The 12,768-nt window shown below is 40.6% G+C and overlaps 1 protein-coding gene across 9 annotated transcripts in view; it reads left to right on the top strand.

Annotated features, from left to right (window-relative positions):
* The first annotated feature begins 3,600 nt into the window (after positions 1-3,600).
* ATP7A (ATPase copper transporting alpha) overlaps positions 3,601-12,768 on the top strand; it is a 173,039-nt gene continuing 163,871 nt past the window's right edge. For all 9 annotated transcript variants that reach the window (XM_064362902.1, XM_012455754.2, XM_012455756.2 and 6 more), the window contains exon 1: positions 3,601-3,777. The gene's annotated coding sequence lies outside the window, so the exon portion shown is untranslated. The remainder of the gene's footprint in view (positions 3,778-12,768) is intronic.

Raw genomic sequence — 12,768 nt, 5'->3', positions numbered from 1 at the left:
GATAGTTGTCATCTATATGACAATTTAGAATGTTTTCTGTGTTCATTTGCCACCAATATTATATGTTGCTTTGTGTGATAAAATCTGGTGGTGGTAGTATCTTTGAACAAACTTCTTGAACTTAATTTTGTAGTTAATCTTGTCCTGATGAGTAATTCTAAAACTACTATGACCACTACTAGAAATGAAGCAGTTTTTTTGTTCCATCACAATATATACTGACCTGGGAGCTTTCCTAGTGCTCTCAGAGCCTAGTGCTTTCCCCCAAATTTTCTCAACTTACCGGCAACGTCAATTTGAGTTTTAGTCATACCTAGAGTTGCAAGGTCGTCAAATTAGCCTTCCATCCTGAAGTATCTGTATGTCTGAAGAATTTAGGTAAGTTATTTACCTTAAAAGCATTGCCAATCCTTTAAACTCTATTTGGATGGCTATGAAATATTTTAAAATTAGGGTGAACGTCATAAATCCCATTCTTTTTTCTTTTTTGAGATGGAGTCTTCCTCTGTCGCCAGGCTGCAGTGCAGTGGCGCAATCTCGGCTCACTGCAACCTCCTCTTGCTGTGTTCAAGCGATTCTTCCACTTCAGCCTCCCGAGTAGCTGGGACCACAGGCGCGTGTCACCACGCCCAGCTAATTTTTGTATTTTTAGTAGAGACGGGGTTTCACCATGTTGGCCAGGATGGTCTCGATTTCTTGATCTCGTGATCCACCCGCCTCGGCCTCCCAAAGTGCTGGGATTACAGGCGTGAGCCACCGTGCCTGACAATCCCATTCGTTTTGTTTTGTTTTTTTTGAGACAAAGTTTGGCTGTGTCGTCCAGGCTGGAGTGCAGTGGTGCAATCTTGGTTTACTGCAACCTCTGCCTCCTGGGTTCAAGGAATTCTCCTGAGTCAGCCTCCTGAGTAGCTGAGATTACAGGTGTCCACCACCACACCCAGCTAATTTTTGTATTTTTAGTAGAGAGGGTTTCGCCAAGTTGGCCAGGCTGGTCTTGAACTCCTGATCTCAGGCGATCCACCTGCCTTGGCCTCCCAAAGTGCTGGAGTTACAGGCATGAGTCACAGTGCCTGACCTCATAAATCCTATTCTTTTATGTATTTATATATTTATTTTGAGACGGAGTTTTGCTCTTGTTGTCCAGGCTGGAGTGCAATGGCGCGATCTCGGCTCACCACAACCTCTGCCTCCTGGGTTCAAGCGATTCTGCCTCTTGCCTCCCAAGTAACTGGGATTACAGGCATGCGCCACCAGTCCTGGCTAATTTTGTATTTTTAGCAGAGACGGGGCTTCTCCATGTTTGTCAGGCTGGTCTCAAACTCCGGACCTCAGGTGATCCTCCCGCCTTGGCCTCCCAAAGTGCTGGGATTACAGGCATTAGCCACTGTGCCCGGACTTTATAAATCCCATTCTTAATTTCACTCTAGAACAGGATTATTTTAGCACCTGTGTTCTGTTATTTTAGATTCATTTAACTTACCTAGAAATAGGGTACTGTGGTAGTTGTAGAGGTACAGATGTTGAGTTCCCATCCTCCTGGTTTAACGTCATTGGGGTTATTAATACACTTCATAAGCATTTTAGGGACACCTGCTATCTGTTCAACCTCCAGCAAACCTGATTACTTCTTGAAGACATTCCCTTCTATGCTTGTGCATTGGTAAGGAGGATTAGGGATGATGCATTTAAAGATAGAGTTTTAGGCTGGGCCTGGTGGCTCACACCTGTAATCCCAGCACTTTGGGAGGCTGTGGCAGGAGGATCATTTGAGGCCGGGAGTTTGAGACCAGCCTGGGCAACGAAGGGAGACTCCCATCTCCACACACGCAAAAATAAAAATTAGCCAGGTGTGGTGGTGTGTGCCCGTAGTTCCAACTACTTGGGAGTCTGAGGTGCAAGGATCACTTTAGCCCCAGAGTTTAAGGTTACAAGGACCTGTGATCACACTTCTGCACTCCAGCCTGGGAGACAGTGAGACTCAAAAAAAAAAAAAAAAAAATATATATATATATATATATATATAGGTTTTTATGTTAAATATTAAAGTGAGTAAGAATGTACATGGTTGGCAGAGGATCTTGCAGCTCATAGTGATAAACTTTAATATTTACATAAAAATACTAGTGAGCTAGTAGATTCAATATCCTGCTTCTGATAAAGCTGTATTTTTGGTTCCTGCCTTTTAATGAATTTCTTTTGGAAGCTTAATACGATGTTAATAATAGTTACAAACCAACTTGCTAATATTTGGAAACCCACTTAAAAGCCATATTCATTTCATATGATCTGATTTTCAAGATTTTAAATTTGGGGCTGAGTTTGTATCTTAATTAAGGCTGTGCACATTGGCAGAGTCCTGAGGCTAATTTTATATTTATGTGGATGGGTATAGAGGGGAATAATAATTCTGAAATACTTAATCACAGACCTAAAATGTAGATCTATGGGTAATTTTAAATGTTGCCTGTCAAGGTTTAATAGGGACTTGACAACAGGTAGGATGGAAATTATTTTGACACTTAAATATGCTTGCTTTGTGCCAGACACTGTTCTAAGTCTTTTGCAAATATTTACTTGATATTTGTATTTTGTGTACTATTCTGATTTCTGCAACATTATTAGACTCTATACTCGTCCGTGGGAACTGAGTTCAAATGGTTCCAGATGAAGATACAAACTGTCCTGTGATTAGTTTTGTTATACATCTTATGACAGATACTTCATGAAAGGAAATATGAAAAGGCTACATCATGCTTTGAAATAAGTGAGATGGAGCCTCTCCCTCTTTTACTGTTAATGTTCATAGTTTTAAAAAATCCTAGACTTTTCCTGCTTTTTAAAATGTCAAGTTGGAAAACAAGAATAAAATAATACCCTTTTCTAAAATGTTTTCTGTACCACTTACTGCATTGTATTACATTTTATGCATCTCATTTCTATATTAACTCATGGAAATAAAAGACTAACATTTTTGTGTCACTGGAATCTTCTAGGTGTTTAAAATGATGGACGAGTGAATAAATGGGGGAGTGGGTCAGAGCTTAGAATGGCGACATGAAGGTGGTGAGGTGACGTCCCTGCCCCCTCAACACACATATAAATTATGAATTTATAAAAATTTTCCTCTTGATGTCATTTTTCAGTGGAGGGACCAGGGGAAGTTCATAGCTCTGGCATTTACATCTGGAATTAGGCTACACGGTCTACCGGAAGCAAGTTAACACAGTCTAACAGATGCACGCTAATTTCATGCTGGGCAAAGATGAACTATGTGGAAGATGACTTATAAGGAGCTTTTATGTTACATCTTCGCCTGAGGTTAGGAAACTACAGATGACAAAGGCACTATTTTAGTATGGGTTTTCTAGTTTTGTTTTTGTCGTGGAGGCGGGGTGGGGTAGCGGATTCCTACACTAACAAAGACCCACCAGAGGCTGCGTGTCGGTCCGGGGGCAGCAGGGGGCGGGAGAAGCTTGACTCTAGACCTTGCGTTCCTTTTCACGTGACCTGTCGCTCTCTTTCCCGTGGCGGCCCTGCTTCCGGCAGGGGCATCACCCGGAAGTGGGGGTAGTCGAGGGAGGGAGGGGTGAAGGCGGCTGGTCGCGGCGGCGGAGGGTGGGAAAAGAGAAGCGGAGGGAGGAGTTGTTGCTGCCGCCGCATCCGCGGCTAGTGTAACTTCTCCGATTGTGTGAGCTTTGTTGGAGCCTGTGTACGTGGATTTATCGCTGCCACGGTCTGCGTAGCTCCGGAGGTTTAACCATAGGATAGAGAAACCAGGTAAGTCCTACATTGGCTTCCCGTCGTCCATTCTCCTAGAGGGGGTCTTCTGTGCTGTTAGTTTGTACTTCGAGTGTGGTAAGAAGGTCATGTTAGTCTGGGGCAGTCTCGAAAGTCTCACTTCTCCACAATTCAGGTATTTACTACATTTATGTTTTACCTCCCCTAACAGGGGATAGACGAGGGGATATGAAATCCTGATCTGTGTTACTTTCTTGTGCCCTCTTGGAGGGAGTGTCCTGATCATCCATGGCCTACGTTACCCAATTAGTTGAGGGTACAATAAAGTTTGTGGTAGGTATTGGAAATCACATGGACTGGGGTTTTTGCTTAGTGACACCTCTTTATGCTTTGGAAGCCAAGGTTACTAAAATGACCATAACAGATGAAATAATAATTGAAAAACAGGTGTTTGGCTTCTTGTCTTGCTCGGGGAGTGTAAGGTAAACTGAGAGAACACTCTTGTTTCCACTTAGTTTTGTTCATTGTGCCCCCTTTCCAGTAAAGTTACTCTCCATTCTTGTCCAACCCTGTAGCATCTTATCTTTGACACTTTCTTCATTGTAGACTTTGAGATTATCTTAAGCACAAACACTTACCGTTTCACAATTCAGCATTTTCCCAGGATCTAATCTTTGTTTTAATCACAGACTCTTTATCTACAACAGTATGGCTTTGTATTGAGACTTAATATGTGCAGAACATTGAATTAGATGATAATAAGGTTATTATTTTGCGGGGTGCAGTGGGGGGAGCGATGCACAAGAAATAAGACAGAGTTCCTGACCTCAAAAGAGTTTACATACAGTAGGCTGGGTGTGGTCACGCCTGTAATACCAACACTTTGGCAGGCCGAGGCAGGTGGATCACCTGAGGTCAGGAGTTTGAGACCAGCCTGGCCAACATGGCGAAACCCTGTCTCTACTAAAAATACAAAAATTAGCTGGGTGTGGTGGTGGGCGCCTGTAATCCCAGCTACTTGGGAAACTGAGGCAGGATAATCGTTTGAACCTGTGGAGGTTGCAGTGAGCCGAGGTCAAGGCATTGCACTCCAGCTTGGGCTACAAGAGCAAAACTCTGTCTCCAAACAAGAAAAAAAAAAGAGTTTATGTACAATTGAGTCTGAATTGAGTCTGTTGAATTCAGCCATGAAAACAATGGTTTCTAGTAGCCCCACTGACTGAATTACTAGGTTGCTTATTGCATCCTATTTAATGGTTATTTTGAACTGGCATCTTACTATGTTTAAAATGTTCTTGTGTCTAAGGTCATGACATGAGAGGGTTTTTTTTTGTACTTGAGGGTCTCGGTGTAATAGGAAAGAAAGATACACGATTACCTAAACGTTTAAAAAAATCTCACTAACATTATATATTAGAAACAGGAAGTGTTACGAGAGTGCAGGGAAGCGAGAATGTGAACTGGGCCTTGAAAACTAGATAGGGTTTAGCTTTGCAGTAATGGAGGAAGAGGAAGACAGTCCAGATAGAAGAAATAATGTGAACAAATCTGTGTGGGTGTCTGGAAAGTTGTCTGACATCCAGTAACACACTGTGTGTCAATATCCCTATGTCTAACAGTCACATCTTCCAAGATGTCACTGATTAAAATCAGAAAAAATATAGAATACAAAAAGCTAGTCAGCTCACAGATGTATCCAACTGCCATCCAGCCAATAAAAAAGCTTATACAGGGGAAAAAATACATGGAAATGACAAAAACAATGTTAATGTACGAGGCTTAATTATGATGTAAACTCAAATCTAAAAGAGAAAATAAAGTAAAACTTGCTATACTTTAATTCTGATTGAGTGTTGTGCCTTAAATATAAATCGGAATCAGTTTTTAAATCGTTGGGAATGAATAACATTTTCTGAAGTGAGAACCTGTTCCAGGTTTTCCCCAAGGAATCTCTGCTTTTCCTTTTTTCCTCTAAATTGATTTCTCTTTATTGGTCTTCTTAACTTAATAGGGATTATTCTTTTCCCATCACAGCCTTAGACAGATCTTCTTGATTCCTGCCCTCAAGATAAGGTTAAACAGCAATTCCTCCAAAGGATGGGTTAACATCTCTATTCTCTAATGCGGAAGGTTGATTTTCTTTGAAAAATGCATGCAGAAACAGTAAAATGTGCTTACAAAATAAGAGAGAGAAAAGAGTGCAAAATAACCCCAGCTAACACACTTCAATCTTCACTTCTGTGAGGGCGCTAAAGGGAATACATTTTTAAAAAATAAATTCCTTATTATAACTGCTTTTATCTATATATTTAAAAGCTCTTGGCAAACTTTATTAATCAAGACTTTTGACATCCTGATGAGTGAAAATAATCTTCATTTGCCTGTTGGGAAAGTAAATTGCAAGGAGAGATTTGTCTGAGTTCATAGAAGCACTAGCACTGTTTGCAAACTGAAGTGATTTCCTAATTTTTATGAGCCCAAATGTATGAGATATTGGTAGACTACATCAGTTTTCACAGATACTTCTTTCTTTGAAGGAAATGAGGGTAAAGTACCCCATTTTGAGCCAGTTATGTGTACTTGTGTACCATGTTTTCTGTCCACGTTTGGAATCATACAGCTATGTCTCAAGGAAGAATAAAGAATTTTACTTATTTTTCCTATTAATCTCTAGTGTAGAAGTCCAGTTTTTCAGATCTATAATCAGGAGTACATTTTTAACAATTTACCAATTGAAATAAATGGGTTATTTCACATTGTAGGGATATTGTTTTAGACTGACCATTAACCTTATTATTATTTTTAAAAGATGTTATTGTTATTATTTATCTGTGTATTTATTTATTTTTAGAGACAGGGCCTCACTCTGTGGCCTAGGTTAGGATGCAGTGGCACAATCAGAACTCACTGTAGCCTTAATCTCCTGGGCTCAAATGATCCTCCGGTCTCTCAAGTAGCTGGAAACACAGGTGCATGCCACTATGCCCAGCTACTTATTTATTAATTAATTATTATCTTTAAGAGATGGGGCTTGCTTTGACACCCAGGCTGGAGTGCAGTGGTACCATCATAGCTCACTGCAGCCTCGATCTCCCAGGCCCAAGCAGTTCTTCCACCTCAGCCTCCTGAGTAGTTGGGACTACAGGCGTGTGCCACCACTACCAGCTAATTTTTAAATTTTTTGTAGAGACAGCATTGTGCTGTGTTGTCCAGGCTGGTCTCAAACTCCTTGCCTCAAACAATCCTCCTGCCTCAGCCTCCCAAAGTGTTGAGATTACAGATGTGAGCCACTGTGCCCAGACCCTTAGTTGATTTTGTTTGTAAAAAGGTAAGGTGTTTTCTCCATCTGACTTTGGACCAAACCAAGAACAGAGCAGAGCCTCCTAAAGATACCCATTGCCCTGCTGCTGTACACTTCAACAGCTTGCACAAGGGAACTCACTTGGAGAAATTGTGTAGTTTTAAAACATATTTTGTGTAAAATAACTTGCTCTGCTATAAACCACCATTAAAGACCAATGTTTTCATTTGGTACTTAAATGTTTTTGGAGTGAAAATTACCAGTAAGGTAACATGACCCCAACAAAAAATATGGTTTAATTATATTAAAGAGTACCATATTGGCCAGGCGTAGTGGCTCACGCCTATAATCCCAGCACTTTGGGAGGCCGAGATGGGTGGATCACGAGGTCAAGAGATCGAGACCATCCTGGTCAACATAGTGAAACCCCGTCTCTACTAAAAATACAAAAATTAGCTGGGCATGGTGGCGCACGCCTGTAGTTCCAGCTACTCAGGAGGCTGAGGCAAGAGAATTGCTTGAACCCAGGAGATGGAGGTTGCGGTGAGCTGAGATCGCGCCATTGCACTCCAGCCTGGGTAACAAGAGCGAAACTCTGTCTGGAAAAAAAAAAAAAAAGAGTACCATATTGGTTTGTAACTTAGTAAAGGTATTCACTTCCTTGGATTTGTACTTTGTGATTTAGTATGTTGTACTCTGGACTGGTTATGTTAACTGAAAAAATAAAGTACTTACCTGGAAAAAAAAAAGGTAATGTATTTTGTTTTGTGCCATCATAATTGCTGCTGATCTTGCATGTGCAATTGATGTCTCAATCAAAGCAGATACGGAGGGAAGAATATCTGAATTACTTCTCTCCCTTACTCCCACTTGAGAGTTTGCAGAGCACTCATTGTATACTGCTTGGAATTGTGAAGAAAATGGTTTCTGCTTTCTTGAGTGTTCACCTGAAGTGTGCTACCTGCCACTCAGGAGAGGAAAGCATTAAAAGAGCTTCTATTAAGACCTGAGAAACTGTCAACAGAGATATAAGAACAGAGAGAAAGAAGTTAAAAATGGAAAGCCCTCTAAAGAAAATTCTCAGTACTATTTAGGATAAACTTGTAGCTGACCCACAGTGTCATGAGGATACTTGAGTTGATCCTTGAGCTAACAGAAGCTTAGTTGTTAAAGAACTCTAAGTGTAATCTCCTTTGTTGTGGTAGGAATAAGAGAAGATATCTAACTTTTTTGATGATGATAAAATTGTTTGCTCTAAGACTTATAAATTTATTGTTAATATTATTTTAATTATTAAAGTAAATTATTAAAGTATATGTATTAATTGTTTTGTTTTTTTATTTTTTATTTATTTATTTCTTTTTTTACTGTATTAATTGTTAATGAATGGATTGTATTATTAAAACAATAATATTAAATTATTTGCATACAGCCAGTTTCTTTTCTTTCTTTCTTTCTTTTTTTTTTTTTTTTTTTTTTTTTTTTTTTGAGACGGAGTTTCGCTCTTGATACCCAGGCTGGAGTGCAATGGCGCGATCTCGGCTCACCGCAACCTCCGCCTCCTGGGTTCAGGCAATTCTCCTGCCTCAGCCTCCTGAATAGCTGGGATTACAGGCACGCGCCACCGTGCCCAGCTAATTTTTTTTTGTATTAGTAGAGACGGGGTTTCACCATGTTGACCAGGATGGTCTCGATCTCTTGACCTCGTGATCCACCCGCCTCGGCCTCCCAAAGTGCTGGGATTACAGGCTTGAGCCACCGCGCCCGGCCCCTCTTTCTTTCTTTCTTTCTTTCTTTCTTTCTTTTTTTTTTTGAGACAGTCTTGCTCTTTTACCCAGCCTGGAGTGCTGCAATGGCATGATCTCAGCTCACTGCAACCTCAGCCTCCTGGGCTTAGGTTATCTTCCTACGTTAGCCTCCCAAGTAGCTGGTATGTGCCACCATGCTCTGTTAATTTTTTTTATTTTTAGTAGAGAATGAATTTCACCATGTTACCCATGCTGGTCTTGGATTCCTGGCTTAAGCGATCTGCCTGCCTCAGCCTCAGCTTCAGTACTGGGATTACAGGAGTGAGCCATCATTCCTGGCCCACTTTCTTTTTTATAATTTTTTTATAATTTTATGATTTTACACCATTGGCCTGAAGGAAAAGCCAGCTTCATTTTGACCAATAAATGCTTGCTTCTATTTTGCTGTTAATTCTAAATATTACTTTTTACTTCAGATTTTAGCTACAATATCTTGTTATTAATTTCTAATCACAACTGTTAGTGCATTTCTTATGTTATTAGTAATCAGATTGGTATCATATATCCTCAACTATTGTTCATCTAAAGCAAAGGGTTTATTTTGCACATTTGTTTCTGCCTAGGTCATAATAGGATTAATTTTGGCCACAGAAATCTTTATAGCCTTCAGATAGTTTTAGAGCCTTAAGTTCTTTCAGTGATGATGGGAAAAGTGGATAATTTATTTAGTACAGAATATTATTTGACCTTGAGTGCCAAGGTATGATTAGAATTGCTTAAGAGTTTGTCCACTGTGTTTATTACAAAAATAACCCACAGATTCCTGTTTCTTCTTTTTTTTTTCTTTCTCTTTTTAGATTCCTGTTTCTTAACTTTAGGGCAAGTAATAAGTTATGGGACCATGACTCTTTTACTGTTTTTTTTTTTGGATGCAAATAAGTGAAGGTGACCAGAACTGTTCCTCTATCTGGTGTGAAAAATAGCTCTGGTACTTTATTGTTTGCATTTTGGTAAGAGTACACATACTGTTTCATAGGGCCACATTTTATTCCCAGACCTAGCAAGTAGTTAAACTGGGATTTAGATCTAGTCAGCCTTGGATTCAGAACCTGTGCTCTTACCTAACATAAAGGAGCTGTATTTTTAAAAGTATGTAGACATTTGAGCAAAGTAGGTATATTGGAATTAAGTTCCTTGTTTGCCTTAAAATTCACACATTATCTTTTAATGTGTGAATGAGCAAATTGATTTTGTGATTAAATGATTAAGATATTGGTAGGTCATAATTTCCTTGGTAATTTTAAGCTAATCTCAAAAGTAAGGAACCATCATTTTGTTTTTTAGCTAATTACGTTAGCCAAATATATGCTAGGCCAAGCGCTGTGGCTCACGCCTGTAATCCCAGCACTTTGGGAGGCCGAGGTGGGTAGATCACTTGAAGTCAGCAGTTCGAGACAAGCCTGGGCAACATGGTGAAACCCTGTCTACTAAAAATACAAAAATTAACTGGGCATGGTGGTGTGTATCTGTAATCCTAGCTACTTGGGAAACTGAGGCAGGGGGATTACTAGAACCCAGGAGGCGGAGGTTGTAGTGAGCCGAGATTGCACCACTGCACTCCAGCATGGGCAAAGGGGAGTGAAACCATGTCTCAAAAAAAAAAAAAAAAAAGATATGCTAAAACACCTAATGTTTATTTTTGTTTATTTATTTATTTTTGAGATGGAGTCACAGTCTGTCACCCAGGCTGAAGTGCCATGGTGTGATCTTGGTTCACTGTAGCCTCTACCTCCCAGTCGCTCACGCCTGTAATTCTAGCACTTTGGGAGGCCATGGCAGGCAGATTGCTTGAGCCCAGGCATTCAAGACCAGCCTGAGCAACAAAGGGATATCTTGTCTCTACAAAAAATACAAAAATTAGCTGAGTGTGGTAGCACATGCCTGTAGTCCCAGCTACTCAGGAGGCGGAGGTGGGAGGATCCCTTGAGCCTGGGAGGTTGAGGCTGCAGTGAGCCAAGATTACGCCACTGCACTCCAGCCTGGGTAAGAGAGTAACAGAGCGAGACCCTGTCTTGTCTGGGAAAAAAAAAGAGCCTGTCTTGTCTGGCTCAGTCTAGGTGCTGGACTGTCTGGGTGGGATCCCAGCCCCTCTGCTTACTACTTGTATGACACTGGTCAGATTTCATACCCCTCTGTGCCTCAGTTCCTTCAAATTTGTAAAATGGGGAAAATAACAGTACCTGTCTCGCAGGATTATTAATGATCTAATACATGTACAGCCATAAGAACAGTGTCTGGCAGATAGTAAACATACAATAAAATGTAGTTACCTTGAATATTTTAATATATTATTTACTGTAAAAGTAATTTTAGTATCCTATATAATAAAATTATAAATTATAGTTTTGCTATACTATAAATTTAGTAGACTACAGGAACAATAAAGTAATCAATCAATACTTACAAGCAATATTTAAATTCCCTTTTTAGAAAATTTTTTTGGAGACAGAGTAGCCCAGGGTAGAGTTGCAATGGCACAATCTTGGCTCACTGCAACCTCCCAGGTTCAAGTGATTCTCATGCCTCAGCTCCCCGAGTAGCTGGGATTACAGGTGTGTGCCACCACACCTGGCTAATTTATTTATTTTTAGTAGAGACAGGGTTTCGCCATGTTGGCCAGACTGACCTCCAACTCCTGGCCTCAAGTGATCTGCCCACTTTGGCCTCCCAAAGTGCTAGGATTACAGGCTTGAGCTACTGCTTCTGGCCCTGCCACCACGCCTGGCCCAATATTTAATTTCTAAATTACACCATAGAAAATTGGCCAGTGTGGTGGCTCACGCCTGTAATCCCAGCACTTTGGGAGGCCAAGGTGGGTAGATTGCTTGAACCCAGAAGTTTCAGACCAGCCTGGGTGACTAGGTGAAACTCCATCTCTACAAAAAAATACAAAAAATAGCTGGATGTGGTGGCGTGCGCCTGTAGTCCTAGCTACTGGGGAGGTTAAAGCGGGGAGATTGCTTGAGCCTGGGAGGTTGAGGCTGCAGTGACCTGAGATCATGCCACTGCACTCCAGCCTGGGCAACAGAGCAAGACCTTGTCTCAAAAAAAAGAAAGAAAGAAAGAAAGAAAGAGAGAAAGAGAGAGAGAGAAAGAAAGAAAGAAAGAAAATGGAAAACTCAGATTGAGAGGGCCCAGTAGCCTACAGTATACCTTCATATGCTAACATGGCATCTGAAATCTCATTATGACAGCTGGCAAATCAAATCACTGTGATGCACTCATCCTATTTTTCTATCAAGAAAACTCATAACAATCTGCTTCTGTAATTAACCGCAGGCTCTGGGCCATTGAGATGTTCCACATTCCGTAATTGTCAAATGCTGAACCATACTTCTACTGAATAAGTTGTGAGACAATGTAAGCAAGAGAAAAGGCCTTATGTATGTCTAACCTACTCTGAAAATAGCTGCATTCTTACAAAGTTGTGTGTAAGTTCAATTTTTACAAAGCATGTCAGCATTTTGATTAGTAAATTTTTATTGTGTGCTTATCGTATATCCAATGTTTATGGTGAGCTATACAAAGAAGCGTAAGGCATATGCTCCCACATCTAGCAAGAGAAAGAAGTTTAATACCAAGCAAAGAGAAATTCGGTACTACTAAACTATGAAACTGATTCAAGGGTATGTGGAATTTAAAAAGAAAGTGGCTAGGAGTATTTGACATGATTTTTCATGAAGAAGGTGGGACGGACATCAATTCATTTACTTACTCAATAGTAATTTATTTATTTAAGACAAAGGCTTGCTCTGTCGCCACACTGGAGTGCAATGGCATGGTCTCGGCTCACTGCAACCTCCGCCTCCTGGGTTCAAGCGATTCCCCTGCCTCAGCCTCCCAAGTAGCTGGGATTGCAGGCATGCACCCCACATCCGGCTAATTTTTTATATTTTAGTAGAGACGGGGTTTCACCATGTT

Source organism: Aotus nancymaae, unplaced genomic scaffold (assembly GCF_030222135.1).
Source record: "Aotus nancymaae isolate 86718 unplaced genomic scaffold, 86718_ANA_hifiasm-v0.15.2.pri h1tg000004l, whole genome shotgun sequence".
In the NCBI taxonomy this organism is placed as follows: domain Eukaryota; kingdom Metazoa; phylum Chordata; class Mammalia; order Primates; family Aotidae; genus Aotus; species Aotus nancymaae.
This window is presented reverse-complemented; position numbering and strand designations above follow the sequence as displayed.